Source organism: Herpailurus yagouaroundi, unplaced genomic scaffold, assembly GCF_014898765.1.
Source record: "Herpailurus yagouaroundi ecotype Mexico unplaced genomic scaffold, PumYag 208, whole genome shotgun sequence".
Classification (NCBI taxonomy): domain Eukaryota; kingdom Metazoa; phylum Chordata; class Mammalia; order Carnivora; family Felidae; genus Herpailurus; species Herpailurus yagouaroundi.
Window position 1 is genome coordinate 7,726,225 of NW_024412439.1, and position 17,776 is coordinate 7,744,000.

Below are 17,776 nucleotides of genomic sequence, written 5' to 3' on the forward strand. Positions count from 1 at the left end.
AGTGTTCGGAGAGCTTCTGGGTTTGTGAACACATCCATGTGCCAAGGGGAGGTGCACCCCAACTCCAGGGGGGCAGATGCTCAAGACTTCCAGAACTTTCCCTATGTTAGACTTCTTCATCTCCCTGTTCATCTGCATCCTTTACAACATTTTAAAATAATAAGCCAGGAAACATAAGCAAGCATTTCCCTGACTTCTATGAACCACTCTAGCAATTTCCCGGACCCTGGCAGGGGGTTGTGGGAAACCCTGATTCTGTAACTGGCTGGTCTGTGTGACAAGCAGAACTTATGATTGGTATCTGAATGGGGCGGAGGGGCGGGTCTTGTGGGACGGAGCCCTGTAGGGCTTGCACCAACTCTGGGTGCTTGGTGTCAGAATTGCTTAATGTGGGGTGGGGGAGAGAAAGTCCACGCATTTGGTGAAAGAAGCACTTTGTGGGTAGAGAAAGAGTTCTCCCTTGAAGTAGCATTCCATGATTAAAAAATGTTGCGGACTAACACGTAGCAGTAGAGAGAACAAACCACTCACATACACAATTACGTGGACGAGCAAAAGAAGCCAGACACAAAGGAACATTCACGGTGCACGGTTCGATTACAAAGGACGGTTGCATTTACGCGGAGCTCTCGAACCAGCAACACGAACCTCCGCTGATAAGGAATCAGAGCAGTGATTCCTTGTGAGGCAGGGAGGCTGAAGGGAATGAGACACACAGAACTGACTGCCCGCGTAAAGGAAATGTTCTGTCTTGCTGGGGTGTTAGTTCCATGAGTAGATACACTTGTTACGATGCATCCAAGTGTCAGGTTAAGATCTGTGCATTCACTGTGCATTGTATCTCCGACAAACATCGAACAGAAAAGAGAGAATTGTGAAGAAGTACGTAATGGGGGAGTATTCGACATTTCCTTGAAGACATGTCAGATTTCTAGTTAGTTACAGTAGATGGAGGGAGGGACGCTGGGAAGTTTTCCTGCCTGTCTGCACAGTTTGTTGCAATTCTGTGTACGGGGAAGCCTGTTGGATCTCTGTCAGTTTAATCATCGCTTTCCAGCGTGGCAGGCCCTGGTCGACATCCTACACTGATTAGCAGGGACTGTTAGAGGCTTATGCAAATCCGGTTCACGGGGCATCAGCGAATTCCTGAGACACAGCCACAGCCACTGCTGTCTAATGATCGCAGATGGTGTTCAGCTGATCAAAGTGTGAGACTTCAAGAAAGAAACTGCCACATCGTATACGATCCATCCAGGAGTTTGTAAAGGAAATAAATGAATAACAACGACTACCATAGGAGCAAAATTTAAGTAGGACGTGTCTTGTTTTTACAGCAATTCCCCAGCAGCAGAAAAGTGAGAGGAGAAAGATTATTTAAAAGCCGGTGCAGGGGCACCTGGGGGCTTAGTCAGCTGAGCATCCAGCTCTTGATTTCAGCTCAGGTCACGATCTCACGGTTCATGAGATCGAGCCCCGTGTTGGGTTCTGTGCTGACAGCTTGATTCTCTCTTTCCCTCTCTCTCTGCCCCTCCCCTGCTCTCTCTCTTCCTCAAACTAAAGGAATAAACTTAAAAAAAGAAATAAAATAAAAGCCAGAGCAAATGCACCTCTAAATCTGCACAGCACAACCCTAGCCTCCCACCGAGGTCGTTCCTCTTCTCTGATGGCTCCGGAGAGACTCGGGAAGAGACTGAACCAAACACCAGCTGCTCAGACTTGCTCACCATCCTGTCCCCATCGAGATAATGAGAACATGACCCTGTCTGCGAGCAGAGCTCAAATGGAAGTTAATCTCACTTAAAAAAAATAAAAATAAAAACACAAAAGTGCACTTTGTCTCATGAAGCCCACTGACCTGGTGAGCTCACTCCCTGAACGGGCCAGAGCAGAGCATCTGAAAATGGAAGACAGCAGGGGTGGACGCCAGCCCTGAGCAAGACCTCCTCGCTCTGAGTCCCCTGTCTCCTGTGACACCTTCATGTCCTACAGGCGTCTGCGTGGCATTCCAAGATGAAGCCGTCATTCCTTATTCCTGAACTACCTTTTAATTTTTTTTAAAGGTTTATTTACTTTTGAGAGACAGAGAGAGACAGAGCACGAGCAGGGAAGGGGCAGAGAGAGAGGGAGACACGGAATCCGAAACGGGCTCCAGGCTCTGAGCTGTCAGCACAGAACCTGATGAGGGGCTCAAGCTCATGAGCTGTGAGGTCATGACCTGAGCCGAAGACAGATGCTCAACCGACTGAGCCACCCAGGGGCCCCTTATTCCTGAACTCTTATTCCTGAACTATCTTACACAGTAAGATATATGTAGCTGGTGCTCATAAAATATGGAGTCTGCTCTGAAGGCTGACTAAAATATATATATATTCGAGGAATTTCCAAGAATCAAGGCAGCTTGGGCACAAATGCTTAACTGTACAGCTCTCCTCCTCTGCACTCCATTTATTTGTTTTAATCTTTACTTATTTTTGAGAGAGAGAGAGAGAGAGAGAGCACGCATGGGGGGGGGGGCAGAGTCGAAAGTAGGCTCCAGGCTCTGAGCTGTCAGCACAGAGCCTGATGAGGGGCTCGAGCTCATGAGCTGTGAGATCATGATCTGAGCCGAGGTCAGACTCAACCAACTGAGCCACCCAGGCGCCCCTCCACACCCCCTTTCCGACCTCCCAAATCACAACTCTAATTATCAAGGAAATACCAAAGTACAAGGAAATCACACGTGGAAGGCTGAGAAAGAATGTCACCCATGTCCCATTCACTTGGTAAGTTCCAGGCACGGTGCTAGGTGCTGGGCTGTGTGCTGTGAAGGATACTCCTGCTGCATACGCGGGAGAAAGCACGACGCATACGACTTTGAAACGAATATGCGGTTCCTGGGATCCTCTAATGAACAATGAGTCTGACACCCTTTCAGAGTAAGGGTGTCCCATACCTACCCGGAGTAATAATTGTTTACTGTCTCACCTTAAAAAATTGGCAGAAGTAATTGAGGGCAGGGACTCAGTCAGGTATTTCTACGCCCACAGCAGCATTACTGACAGTTGTGGAAACCCAGGTGCCCATCAATGGAGGGATGAACAAAATGTGGGGGAGACACACAACGGACTCTTTGTCAGCAGACGCTGTGCTTAAATGAAAGAAGCCGGTCACAAAGGGCAGACATTGTATGGTTCTGCTTATAGGAAGCACTTAGGAGAGTCAGATTCACAGAGAAAGAAAGCAGAACAATGGTCCCCACGGTCTGGGTGAAGAGGGAAATGGGGAGTTATGGCTTAATAGGCACCGAATTTTCGTCTGGGATGCTGGAACAGTTCTGGAGATGGATGGTGGTGATGTTTGCATGACACTGTGAATGTGCTCAGTACTACTGAATTTTATGCTGAAAAAAATAGTTAAAAGGGTGTGTTTTATATTATGCATATTTCCCACAATAAAAAAATGCCTAGCAAATGATAGCCAGGCACTTGAGAAAGGCCTCTGATGGAAAGAGAGCAAAACAATTACATATAAATAAGGGACCTAGATTATACAGAGACAAGTCAAGAAGCAGAGGAAAAATGTATAAAATAGCATCTTATTTAGAAGATACTGCCCCTACAAACCACATATTACAAAAAGGACAGCATACTACACAAATTATCGTTTCTTTTTTTAAAATTTTTTAAATGTTTTTATTTATTTTCGAGACAGAGAGAGACAGAGCATGAGCAGGGGAGGGGCAGAGAGAGAGGGACACACAGCATCTGAAGCAGGCTCCGGGCTCTGAGCCCAACAGAGCTCTGTCAGCACAGAGCCCAACACGGGGCTCGAGCTTATGGACTGTGAGATCATGACCTGAGCTGAAGTCGGACGCTTAACTGACTGAGCCACCCAGGTGCCCCTCATTTCTTTTTTTAAAAATGTTTGTTTATCTTTGAGAGAGAGAAACAGAGCATTGGGAGGGGCAGAGAGACAAGGGGACAGAGGATCGATCTGAAGCTGTCAGCACAGAGCCCAGTGTGGGGCTCGAACACATGAATCTTGAGATCATGACCTGAGCCAAAGTCAGATGTTTAACACACTGAGCCACCCAGGTGCCCCACAAATGATCATTTCTAAAAGAAAGAGCGTTTGGAAATTAAAGCATCTGAGAACAGAAATCCAGTAATAGAATATAAAGTTGAGGAAATACTCCAGAAATGGACCAAAAGATCAAGAGGTAGAAAATAGCAAAGGAACAAAAGAGTATTTTTTCAGAAATTACAGTATGTGAATAATTGGACTTCCAAACAACAGAGAGAATAAAGGAAAGGAAATCATGAAAGGAAATAATAGGAAAACATTTTTTCAGAACTGAAAGACGTAAATGTCCAGATTGAAGGGGCCCATGAAACACTCTGCAAGATGAATAGTAAAAAGCCAGATAAGGCACATCATCTTGAGTTTTCAGAACCCTGAGGATAAAGGAAAGGTTCCAAAAATATGCAGAGAGGAAAAAATAATAGGTCCCATGCTAAGGATAAGAAATCAGAAACACAAGGGGGCGTCTGGGTGGCTCAGTCAGCTAAGGAACCGACTTCGGCTCAGGTCACGATCTCACAGTTCGTGGGCTCGAGCCCCGCGTCGGGCTCTGTGCTGATGGCTCAGAGCCTGGAGCCTGCTTCCGATTCTGTGTCTCCCTCGCCTCAAAACTTTTTCTTGCTGTTCAGTCTCTCTTAGGAACCTACCAAGAATTAAAGATAAACAGTAAATGTGAAGTGAAGACTTTCCAAGATAGCTGTGCTCTACAGTCTAGGGCAGGCTTAACTTCTGCAATTAGACTTCAATGCTCTTAATTTCTCTTGACATGTAAGCTGCAAACACTTTGCATGGTCTCATGTCGTCTGCCCAGCGAACCCTACGAAGCAGACGTGATTTTTAATTCCCATGGTTAAAGGTTAAATGGGCTGTATGTCAGGGGAAGGACCAAGTTCTGGGAAGAGATGAACTTACTTTTGATACATCGAACTGGACGACAGTTGGAAAAATGGATCTGAAGCTTAGGACACAAAGTCTGGGCTGCAGATGCAGATTTTAAGAGGAAAATGAAATTATGGGAAGGATGAAATCACCTATGGAAGTCATATTTTAAAATTTTTAAAGTTCATTTATTTATTTTTGAGACAGAGAGAGAGAGAGAGAGAGAGAGAGAGAGAATCTGAAGCAGGATCCAGGCTACACGCACCAGAGCCTGACACGAGGCTCAAACTCACAAACCACGAGATCATGACTTGAGCAGAAACCAAGAGTCAGACGACTGAGCCACTCAGGTGCCCCTGGGTGTCAACATATTTTAAAGACAAAGGGAAATGATAATGAATAAGAGAACAGATCAAGATGAATAGAATAGAAATAGCAAAGTGGCATCAGTAGAAAGAATCCATGCCTTGTAGAAATACCAAAAACTACCAGTGAAAAGGTTTTGCCTGTGTAGCTGGGAAAAAAAATAATGAAAAGAGGCCAAGATCAAGATCTGTCTTAGTTAAGTTTGTGATGTTACGGAAGAGGGGGAGGGAGAGGGAGAAATAAGTTAGAAATGGTAGAAACAGAAAACCCAGGAGAAAATGTGAGTTTCCCATTAAGGGAATCAACTCCCCTGCGAATCTCATGCTTCCATGAAGAAGAACTTGTATGAGAACAACACTCCTACCTTTTCTCTCCACCTCTACTAATTTCTCTGCCTAAAAGGAGCGGTGGTTTAGCAGGTATTTGCATTTGAGAAAAGGAAGAGACCATGTGAGGCCCAGCCCCTACTCTTGTCCCTCTTTGGTCAAATCCATCAGCCTTAAAAGCATACACCCTGTGTCCTTACCTGCTAGGTGTTGGGGGTCCAGCCCTCAGGGTGGAGACACGCACTTGTAACCTGACTCAGTCAAAATTGGAAGGTAGAAACTAACACGCCCCTTTGGCCACAGATCTAAAATCACCTTCTCCGATCAGCCTTAGGACGATGCAACTGACATTTTGATCTTCCTTCTCCTATCTTCTGGCTCTCAAGTTAATCCCAAAGCTTGTTACCCACGTGAGTCATATACAGTGCTTTATATGGCCGTGTAATTGGACAGGCATAATATCTGCTAATAACATGTCCTCCTCAGGGGCTGCCTCATGCTCTGCATAACTTCTATAGAATTCGAGTTTGCTATGCCTGCAAGAAAGCAATGATTACAGAATCTGAATTTAAACAGAATGCTGTAGCTCTGTGAGTACCAACATGGCTCACTGTGGACTGAACAAGCAAGGTGCAGAATAATACATACCTAGGATATTAGCTATGTATATATTTTTTAAAAAATTTAAAGTTTGGGGGCGCCTGGGTGGCGCAGTCGGTTAAGCGTCCGACTTCAGCCAGGTCACGATCTCGCGGTCCGGGAGTTCGAGCCCCGCGTCGGGCTCTGGGCTGATGGCTCGGAGCCTGGAGCCTGTTTCCGATTCTGTGTCTCCCTCTCTCTCTGCCCCTCGCCCGTTCATGCTCTGTCTCTCTCTGTCCCCAAAATAAATAAACGTTGAAAAAAAAAATTAAAAAAAAAAATTTAAAGTTTATTTATTTCTTTCGAGAGAAAGAGAGGGAGCATGAGTCGGGGAGGGGCAGAGAGAAAGAAGGAGGCACAGAATCTGAAGCAGCCTCCAGGCTCTGAGCTGTCAGCACAGAGCCCCACATGGGACCCGAACTCACGAACTGCAAGATCATGACCCAAGCCGAAGTCAGTCACTTAACTGACTGGGCCACCCAGCACCCTAGTTATGTGTATTTAAATGCAACCTATTTTCTGATTCTCTGTTCCTCAGATGAAAGGTTTTTTTGTTTTTTGTTTTTTTTTTCTCTCCTTAGAACCTCGTAGGACCTTTTCTATATACTCATGTTCTGAATTTCCTGATGACACTTGTCGGTGAACCTGAGAGACAAAGATCCTGACCTCACTGAGCTTACATTCCAATGGGCAGAAAAGGACAAATAAATGAATAGATATGTAACATGACAGGAGTTTATGACTTAGAAAGAATAAACAAATCATAGCAGGGGAGGACCCCCCCCCCTTCCCTGGGTTATGGCTAAGCTTTTGGTGGTTTGCGCAAGACGGAACCACCATATATGGGGGGAGAGGTACGCTTCTGAGTGGGATTCCAAACGGCCTTTCTGGGTGGCCATACCGATTCATAATCCCACCAACAGTAAGATTGTCTCCCCCCTGCCCGCGGTGGATGGGAATGAAAAATATTATATCGATTCTCATTTCCTTAATTTGCGATTTGCCTCTTGGTGTCGGTCTTCTATTGAGTTGTCCAACTGATTCATAGTTCTCCATGACAGGCCTGGTTTCTGGCTCCAGGATTGTCAGCGTCCCCGTGGTGTTCTTCCCACAGAGTCCTTCCTGGAAAGAGGACGTGATTCACTCCTCGAGTTTGATTCAATTGCGCGGTTTGTATTTAATTCCTGCTCTGGGCTCAATTGGGTGGTTTCACCACCAGCATCTTATTCAAGCTCACCACACGCTGAAAGGTAAGCGGTAAGTAGCCTTGCTGCACAGATAAGCAAACAGACTCAAAGATGATAAATTACTTACTTCAAGTTCCCACAGCACATAATCGCGGGAGCCAGGATTCAAAGCCATGCCTGTTGATTTCTTTTTTCTTTATTATTAGTTTTCTTTATTTTTGAGAGGCAGAGAGAGACAGAGCGCATGTTGGGGAGGGGCAGAGAGAGAGGGAGACACAGAATCGGAAGCAGGCTCCAGGCTCTGAGCCATCAGCACAGAGCCCGACGCGGAGCTCAAACTCAAAAGGCCGTGAGATCATGACCTGAGCCAAAGTCGGATGCTCAACCTACTGAGCCACCCAGGCGCCCCAGTGCCTGTTGATTTCTAAAGCCTATGCTCATCCCCCTTAAATATTCTCCTTGTCAGATTTTAGAAGCAGAATACAGTCTCGTGCAGCGTTGCCTATGTCAAGGTTCAACCAAATCCAGATGGGTTCTTGCCACGATTCACATAAATAAAGCCTCTGCAGCTGTCTGCGGCCCTCCTTGGCTTATCCTCCACCTGAATCCAGCCCTAAAAACCTGGTTTCGTCTCTAAAAGGCGAGAGCTCGCTTTCCACTCAGGTCATAGGGGCTTCCCTGTCAATTCTGGGTCTTGGATTGCTCTCCATACTGCTTGACAGTGGCCCAGAATGTTCTCCTAAGATGTTCTTCAATGGTTTCTCCTTTGAAATGCCATAAAACCAGGGAGAATGTTTAGGAGGAATTTTTGTGGCTTCCAACATCAAGGACGACAGTAGCATCCATAACTGGAAGTGGCTGCCTCGTGCAAGGTGACGGGGATGCTGGGGTCCCATCTGGACCCTGCAGGAAGGAGCGCTGTGATCCATTAGCAATGTCTGCCCTGGGCTCCTGGGGGAACCCCAGGCCTTTGGGGCGGTTGCTGGGAGACGCTGACCCAACAGGAACACGAAAACATCACTGGCATGAGCCGATTAAAGGTCCTTTGTCCTACTCCGACCCAAAGTGGGCATCACCCTGAAATGAAAGATTTTAAAGCCCATCCATCTCTGCTGAGGCTTTTTACAACTTTCTCAGGGGGTCCCAGGGAGCAAGGTTTCTCCATCTAAATATCCTAAGATGTAGTGCTGTTTTCTCAGAAGGGGAAACTTAGTTTATTACACAGCTTGGTAAATGGGCTAAAGAAACCTAAAGAGAACCAAAGAGAAGACAAGAACACACGCAAAAATAAGGGTGTATTTTAGGGAAGTTTCCAGTGATTCCGCGTTGCCTTGTTGAAGTAAATTAGCAAACACAACTTTCATTAATAAAAAGAGAAATCATTTGCTTTTGACTTCTCCCTCCTCCCCAGACAAACACATACTGAAAAAAAAAAAAAAAGTGTAAAGAATATTGGTTCAGATGAGAGCCAATTAGGCCTGGGTTGCCCACCCGTGACCATCTGGCTCAGCTGCCAGCCGTGCAAAAGGAAATATGCATATCATACTTGTCCAAAGCGTACATTTTACGGAGGAGGAAACTGAAGCCCAGTGAGGTGGAGCCATTTCTCTGTTACAACTAGTTCCTGTGGAAGGAGAAGTACCATCCATCCCTCCTGCTTTATTGGCTTGGCATTACTAACCCAATAGCCCCTTGTCACATGAGAATGCAACCATGGCCATCCACTCCGTCACTGCGTCTCTCATCAAATCTAGGTGCGGGAGGCGCAGAATTAAAACAGCACAGTCTCGGGGCGCCCAGGTGGCTCAGTCGGTTAGTCGTCTGCCTCTTGATGTCAGCTCAGGTCATGATCTCACAGTTTGTGTGTTCGAGCCCCGCATCGGGCTCTGTGCTAATGGCTCGGAGACTGGAGCCTGCTTTGGATTCTGTGTCTCCTTCTCTCTCTGTCTGATCTTCCCCCAATCACACTCTGTCTCTCTCTCTCTCTCTCAAAAATATTAAACAAATTAAAAAATTAGGAAAAAAACAAAAACGGTACAGTCTCAGGAAGCATCGAGACGCCCACAGCCTGGCGGGAAGCTGGCCAGGCAAACCAACAATGGCAGAGGACTCTTGGCTCTCCTGAGGAGGGAATGGGCAGATTTTTAGACCTTAGACCTTTCCACTACTCCACCAGCACTGAAGCCTTTTTTTTTTTTTTTTTTGAACAAAGAAACGTATCTTTAACACTTCATGGTAGTTCACGGTTCAGCGGCATTAACTGCTTTCACAGTATTGTGCAATTCTCACCACGCTCTCTTTCCAAAACGTTTTCGTCACCCCAAAGGGAAACTCTGTCCCCGCTAAGAGCAACGGCTCCCCGTGTCCCCCTCCTCCAGCCCCTGGTAACCTCTAATCCTTTCTGTCTCCACGGATTTGCCCATTCTAGATGTTTCATGTCAGTGGCATTATATGGTGTTTACCCTCTTGTGTTGGCTTATTCCATTTGGCATAACGTGTTCAAGATTCACTCATGTTCTAACAGGTACCAGAATTTCGTTCCTTTTAAAAAAAATTTTTTTTTAATGTTTATTTATTTTTGAGAGGGAGAGAGGCAGAGGGCGAGTGCGGGGGGGGGGGGGGGACGTGCAGAGAGGGAGACACAGAATCTGAAGTAGGGCTCCAGGCTCCGAGCTGTCATGGGGCTTGAACTCACAAACCTCAAGATCACAACCTGAGACGAAGTCCGATGCTTAACCGACTGAGCCACCCAGGTGCCCCTAAATTTTGTTCTTTTTTATGGCAGAGTAATATTCTACTTTATGAACGCACTACATTTTGTTTAGCCGTCTGTTGATGGACACTTGGGTTGCCTTCACCTTTTGGCTACCTTGAGCCACGCTGCGGTGACACGGGGCCCCCTTCTAACGCCAACCTGCCTCTCCCTTTCCATCACATCACCCTGTTTTATTGTTTTCATAAAACACATCGGCACATACAATTAATTTTTTCACTTACTTATATTCCAGCCCCCCCATCTTCCTCCCAAATCACAGTCCACAGGAACAGAGAACCTTTTCCTTCACCACGTTTTCACCAACCTGGCATCCTTACATAGAGCCTAACGTGCAGTAGATACTCAGAATATATTTGTGGAAGGAATGAATAGAGAAAGCAACGGTGAAAGACAGAGGCCGGGCTGGGGACCACCCTGGTTGACTTGTTAACTAAGCCCTGTTCCATCAGAGAACAAGTCAGGCGCATTCGTACCTTAGCAAGATGACACATTCCCTGCCTGCTATGGGTCTTTGGGATACGACACATAGAGTCGAAAGCATTAATGTTAAACCCTCAGCGCCAGAAATCGGCAACATCATATGGTTGAAACTTGCTATAATGGTGATGTGGGGAAAAAAAAAATTCGGGACACAGAAATGTCAGTGAGTACAAAGAAGGGGGAAGAAGGGAAAAGGAAAGAAGCTTCCGGTAGCTTTGTGCCTTGAAGAAAGGGCTGTAAATGCCCTTCTTACCCAAGGCGGAAACTTAATTAGCATAATTGGCTAGGGAGGCATGTGGAAAAGGCATCTAACCTGGGGACTCTGGCTTTACCTGCTGCCCAGCAGCTCCCAAAACTGTCACCTGATTTGACAGGTCTCTGCTCATCCTCGAGGTGGAAGCCCACACACCCTCCCCCTGAGAGACTCTCATCGATCTCCTCCCGGGAGGTTGTGGAGAATTTTAGTCACTGTACGTTGATCCCATTACGCTCCCTACATGGCTATTTCCTGGGGCAGGGAGATAATCCAATTCAGTTCCTTCCCAGCACACAGGCATAAAAACATAATATATAACATATTATGTCCGACGCAGGCTCTAGCCGGCTCAGCCTTCTGTCCCCGACACCGAGAGCAAGGAATATTCCGTGAGTGATTCTAGTACTTGCTCCATGTGACACGATGCAATGCCAAGTCCTGAGCTCTCTCCCTCACTCTCTCTCCAAAATCTCATTGCAGTCCAGCTTCCTGCTCTTCTGGTCTCTCTGGGCCACATGCACACCATCCCTACTGCTTCTACTCAGCAGATGCCCACTGGCCTCCTACAGTGTTCCCTATGTCGGGTGCTAGCGAAGCAGAAGATATATGAGCCGTGGCCCCCTGGCCTCAAGTAGTTTACCATCACGTAGGGGAGGCAGAAAATAAATCAGCAACCACAGAACACATTGGTGAGCGCTTCGTTAGAGTTTATGATAAAGTTCTGTGAGAATACAAACGAGTTCAGAGCGCCAGGGAGACGTGATGTTTTATCTGGGCCATGAAGGTGAGTTAGAAGGTCACGAGATAGATAGATGGGAGTCCAGGAAAGAGCAAGTATAGAGGCACAGAGGGATAAAAATACGTTCAGGGAACAGTGAGCATCTCTGCGGTGAAATTGGAGTGCAAGATGTGGCTGGAAAGGAGGCTGAGAAGCAACTAGAACCAAACAAATTGCAATGGGGCTTCAAATGCAGGCTAAGGTATTGAGACTTTATTTTGTTGCCAACTGAGACCCAGCAGTTAGATGAAGGTATGACAGGCAGTATGTCAATGACACCTCTGAGTGTTAGTAGCTTGGCTGATTTAGTGGGGACAGGAGAGATGTTGGCCACGTTGGTGGAGAAGAAACAGAGAAGACAAAAAATACAGAGAGAGGGAGACAGAGAGAGAGAGAGAGAGGGATGGAAGTGAATGATATTACCGCTAAATAATGCAGACAGTGGAATCAGATGGGTAAGGGCAGAGGTAGGGGTACACCAGCAGAGCTAGGGGAGAACCATGTCATGGAAGTCCAGACGGGAAAGCGTGTATTAAGAGTCGCATGCTCCATAGATGTTGTACAGCCTGAGGTCTGAGAGGTGGAGACAGAACTGGGGAATGAGGGAGTCTTTGGTGACTTTGGTTCAGTTTCAGTACAGACACTTGATCATCATGCACATGGACTTGAATTGGATGTGAGGGAACAGAGTAGTCGTCAGCCATGGTCTGGGATGGGGAACGAGTGTGGGGAGTTTGCAAAGCTCCCCCTGACATGATGTCACTGGGCAGCGAAGGGACGGGCAACTTGATAAGAGCAAGCAGGTACTCCTTAGGCAGTGAAGAAGCTGGGGACCCGGTGGGCAGGTCTTGAAAGGGAAGCAAAGTAGAAAGAAGAGGGAAAAGAATGGAGGAGAGGGAGTATAGATTTACTTGTATATAGGCAAGAAAAGCCTGGAGGGTGGAGGGAGGAAGAGAGAGAAAGAGAGAGAAATGAGGGAAGGAGTTAAATTTTTCCTGGAGAAGAAAACAGGAAACAAAAGGGCCAGCAGTTACTGGTGGGAAGGTTGACTCTGGCAACGAGTAACAACTTCTTCAGGCAGAATCAGGGAGGAAGTAACTATAGGTAAACACATAGCTAGCTTTAGGAGGACAGGGAGTGTATGTGAGGTAGGTCACCTCTGATGGTCTCTGTTTTCTCTGTGGAGCCTCAGCTGGCCATAGGCTGTGGGTTAGGGGAGGGTGATGGTGGGTTGGATGGGGTGAGTGGAGGTCGGGGCAGCTACTGAAGGAAAAGTAAGAGAAGGTCAACCAGAGATGATTAGTTGGCTTATTATCCCCAGCAGAGGCTGGGAAGCTCATAAATGTGTAATGGAACCAATTCGGCATGGTTCTATGATTTTTCTCTAACGCTGTCCAGCAGACTCAGAGTAGGGAGAGAGGAGACAAGCAGGTGGGCCGACAGAGCACTGGGGATGGAAGAGAGGCACAGCCTTGGAAGGACAACAAGAAGATGATGGAGATAAGGGCTTGGATGTGTATTCCCTTGCAGGGATGAGTGATTAAACCTAGCCTGGAAGGGAGATGGGCAAGACCAAGAGACGTCTGACAGTCTGCAAAATCAGGCACCAAGTTTAGGGAGTGCACATGTAAGCAATAAGGCTTTGTCGTTGTCAAGGTGCCCCAGAGAAACAGAACCAATCCTTTGTAAATCCCACTTTAAGGAATTGACTCGTGATTGCAACTGTGGACAGTGAGAGGAGTCCCATGATCTGCTGCCTTCAAACTGGAGAGCTAAGAAAGCTAGTGGTGCTGGTCCAAGTCTGAAAGCCCGAGAACCAGGAGAGCCAATGTGGTAAGCCCCAGTCCAAGGGCAAGAGAAGACCAATGTCTCAGCTTAAGCAGTCAGGCAGAGAAAGATACTGGAGCATTCTGTTGCCTTTTGCATTCTGTCCAGGTCCTCAGTGGGTTGGATGATGCCCACCCACATTGGGACGGCCATCTGCCTTACCCAGGCCACCAATTCAAATGCTAATCTCTTCTGGAAACACCCTCACAGACAGAGATGATGTTTAACCAGATATCTGGGCATCCCATGGCCCAGTCAAGCTGGCACATAAAATTAACCATTACAAGCTTGATAATAGTAGCCGTTACTGCCCTGGCCATTATGCTGAGAGCTTCACACACAGGATTTCCTTCAGTCCTCCCTCACTTTACTGAAAAGTAACTGCACTTTGGACCTTCTCTGACTCCAAGACTCATGCTCCTAAAATCTGGCCCAATGGGGTTGTAGGGCTCGATTTCCAAGCAGATGGTTTTGTATGTTGAGCTCTCCCAAGTGAGGGGCAAGGTACAGGAGGCAGCAGTGGGTGCAGACTGCTGAAGTCAATAGAAGTAGAGTCATTGGCACTGAGGAGATCAGAGCGATCTGTGACTGGAGCATTGGATAGTCCCACAACAAGGGTGTTGACGTTGTGCCAGGGGGCCAGGACTCAGAGACCTCAGAGATCACAAGGAAGCCTTAACTTTCCAGGAGAGCTTATGTGAAGAAGAACCAGCCCTAAGCCAATTGGAGGCAAGGGATGGGCGGGGATTGTAAGGGCCGTAAGAACTCCAAAACATGGCAAGAGGCGGCACTTTGTACTGTTTCCAGTTGGGTCAGGGGCCCCCAAGACCCAGCGATTCGGCAGAAGGACTCATAAAACTCACAGAAGCCTTCATGCGCATGGTTATGGTTTATAGCAGTGAAAGGATACAGATTCAAGTTGGCAAAGGAAAATGGTGCATAGGGCAGAGTCAAGGGGAGACCAGGTGTGGGTTTCCAGCTGCCCTCTCTCCATAGAGTAGCACAGACAAGACAAAATTCTCCCAGCATGATGCTTAATAATGCATAGGAAGTGTGGTTTTCCAGGGAAGCTTACCTGAGCCTTCGTGTCCAGGGTTTTTATCGGAGGTCAGTCACGTGGGCACAGAGCCTCCACAAGACTAACCTTAGCTGCTCATTCTCGGGACCCTCTAGAGGTGCCATGGATACAGCATGGCCCAGGGCTCCAGGTGAGCAAAAGCAGGCATTCACCATAAATTACATTATGGCCATAAACTATTTGGGGTGACCCAAGGCCCCAAATACACAAAAATGCTCTTATCAGGCAGAAGTCTCTGAGGGATTAGAAGGTTCCCATGATCAGAGGGCCAGTCCTTTCTTTCTAACGTGCAGGGTTTGAGTGTCCCAAGACCTCTGAGCTAACCCTTTATAGAACCCCATGCCAGAGACCTGAATTAAACAGACTTGTGGGGTGGCTGGGTGGCTCAGCTCAGTTAAACATCCAGGTCTTGGTTTCAGCTCAGGTCACGATCTCACAGTTCATGAGTTCGAGCCCCACATCGGGCTCTGCACTGACAGTGTGGAGCCTGCTTAAGGTTCTCTCTCTCTCTCTCTCTCTCTCTCTCTCTCTGCCCTTTCCCTGCTCTCTCTCTCTGACTCTCTCTCAAAACACACACACACACACACACACACACACACACACACACCAACGACAACAAAAAAACCAGACTTGTAATGCCTGAGACCCATTCTGGCCCTGAATACCACAGAGACCTCCAAGCACCAAAGATGTCCTAGTCACTTGAAGGTAAACTTTTCATTCAAAACTAGGATGTCATTCTTTGAGTTTGGGTCTTATAATGAGTCTCTGCGGCTAATCCAAGGATTTACACACTGTGGAGAGTCTATGCTGTCTCTGCTCAAGGCAGTTCAACTCTCCCAGGTCACATTATAAGAAGGAAAGCAAACGAATAAACAGACAACTCTAATGCCCAACCTTGGAAAGAGAGTTTGGAAGACGTCCCTGATACCCATTCGGCCACAGCACAGTAAGGACCGGAAGACTTCCTCTCTACACCACGCGTTGGAATCATGTTCCTGGGAGTTCCGTGGCTTGAACCCTCCCACATCCAAACAGCCAGGAAGCTGCTGGTGTGCTTTGGTCTAACTCTGCAGTGAGTTCACTGGACAGAACTGAGATTACCACCACCCTTTTGCACTTGGAGGGCACAATAAGCAACAGCCATTGCTTTCTCCTAGGTGCACAGGCTTGTAAAGAGTTGAAACACACACACACACACACACACACACACACACACACACACAGGGGAGGGAAGAGGCAGAGGGAGATTAGAGCAGATGGTTTTGTTAAGCATAGCATTTCTATCACTCACTTGCCTTCTGATATACCTTCTGAGTGGGGAAGAAAGTGAATGGGCCCTTTATACTCAGTCCTCTAGACCCTGGACAGCATGGACTCTATCTATGGACATATGTCATGGTCACACGACTCTATGGATTCTACTTCTCTTCCTTCTACAGCCCACTCTAAGACCCAACAGTGCTTCCTATTTATTAATTGCAATGAGTAATTTTGGGGGTGAGAATAGTCTATTATGGAGGTAATCCATGAGAGTTTTTGCCTGGTTACTCCTTCATTCCCACCTCCCGTCAACCAACAGTGAGACTGTTCTGTTCCAACTGCTCCTGGGGAAGGTTGTTTACTGCTGCAGCAATCAAAAAGGAAAAGATAAATAAACATAGTCATGCTCAGCTTTCACATTTCAAAATGAATGTTTGAGCCGTGGCTGAGGCAAAGATTGAGAGAAAGGGACACTGGAGTGTTCCAAAGCAGAGCCCATAAAGACCCCGAGCATAAAGTTTACCTCCCAGAGAAGAATCCATGATCAATTAGAGATAGTTTTTATGGCCACTCCAATTAGATTAAAATCTCCTAAAGTGGAAAAAGGCAGAAATAATGAGTGGCCCTGTGAGACATCTCCGTGTCCTATCCCTTTGGGGTCAAGTCGGTAGGGCTAGGGGAAAATCCCAAGGCCAAGAGGAGAAGGAATCATAGCTCACCTGCTGAGCGGAGCCTAGGGAAGTGAACAAGGCCTTAGGGTTCTCCATTTCCATGCCAACATGGAGCCATAGTGATAGAGACATTGACTCAAGGATCTTACCACATGGTGAGGTAAGAGGGCAAATGCTCTCCACTCAGTCTTTAACGCTGGTGGGCCCCAGTGTTTCCAGGTAAGCTTGTGGAGATAAGAGTGTCCTCTATGAACCAACCACCTGGGAAAAGATGAGGGCTCAAACGTCCCAAAGGAGGCCAGCAAATGCAAGCAGTGACAAACAGGCAGTCGTGATAGAGGCAAAGAGCATATGCGATGACCAAGAACCAGATGCAACTCTCAGAGCCTTGACAGACGGCGCTTGAGCATCTGAAAGCTAGACGCAATTGTGGAGAAGAGAGGACGGAGGAACCGACTGAGAAACCCTTGAGTTGGTCGAGCTTTTCCTGACTTAGCTAAGATTAAGCTTCCCCTGCCAGTGGCATGAGCTGGAGATAGAAATCAAATCCAGTTTCGGTGAAACAGAGAGCCTTACCCATGATTTTGCAAACCTGAGTTGGAAGTCTTTGAAACGGGCGCTCGCCGCATTTGAAATTCCTGAGAGCTCAGAGATGGGAGGACGGGTACGTCAGTGGCGACAGCACTAGGAGCAGAAGCGGTGGGCCATTTTTACGCTGTGTACAGGAATTCTAGGTTGTCAAAACTCAGAGCTGGGGCTGCCTTGTTCTGACCAGGGGACACGTGTAAAAGGCACTTGCCCCTGAAAATGTGAAGGGTGTGTGCTCAGGCCATTTTCTTTCTACATCAGAAACGTGGACTATGTCATCCTGACCAGGTAACAACTCTGGTGACCGTCCATTTCAAAAGGGGGGGCTATGTGGGCCACTTCCAGGTATGCAAAGTTGTCTCAGAGATGCAGACTGGGCCCCAAAATGTTGGGGTGTCTGGAACAATTCAAGGATCAAGTTCAAACTCCTTCGTACGGCAAACAAAGCCCTGAGAGGGACTCTGCTTCTGTGACCAGTCCCACTGGGACTTCCCAGCAGCAGTCTGGTCTCGATGAACACCGCAGACTTCTAAACATACTATATTGTCTTGCCTCTGGGCCTTTGCACAAGCTGCTCCCTCTGCCTGAATTGTCCTCCCCCTC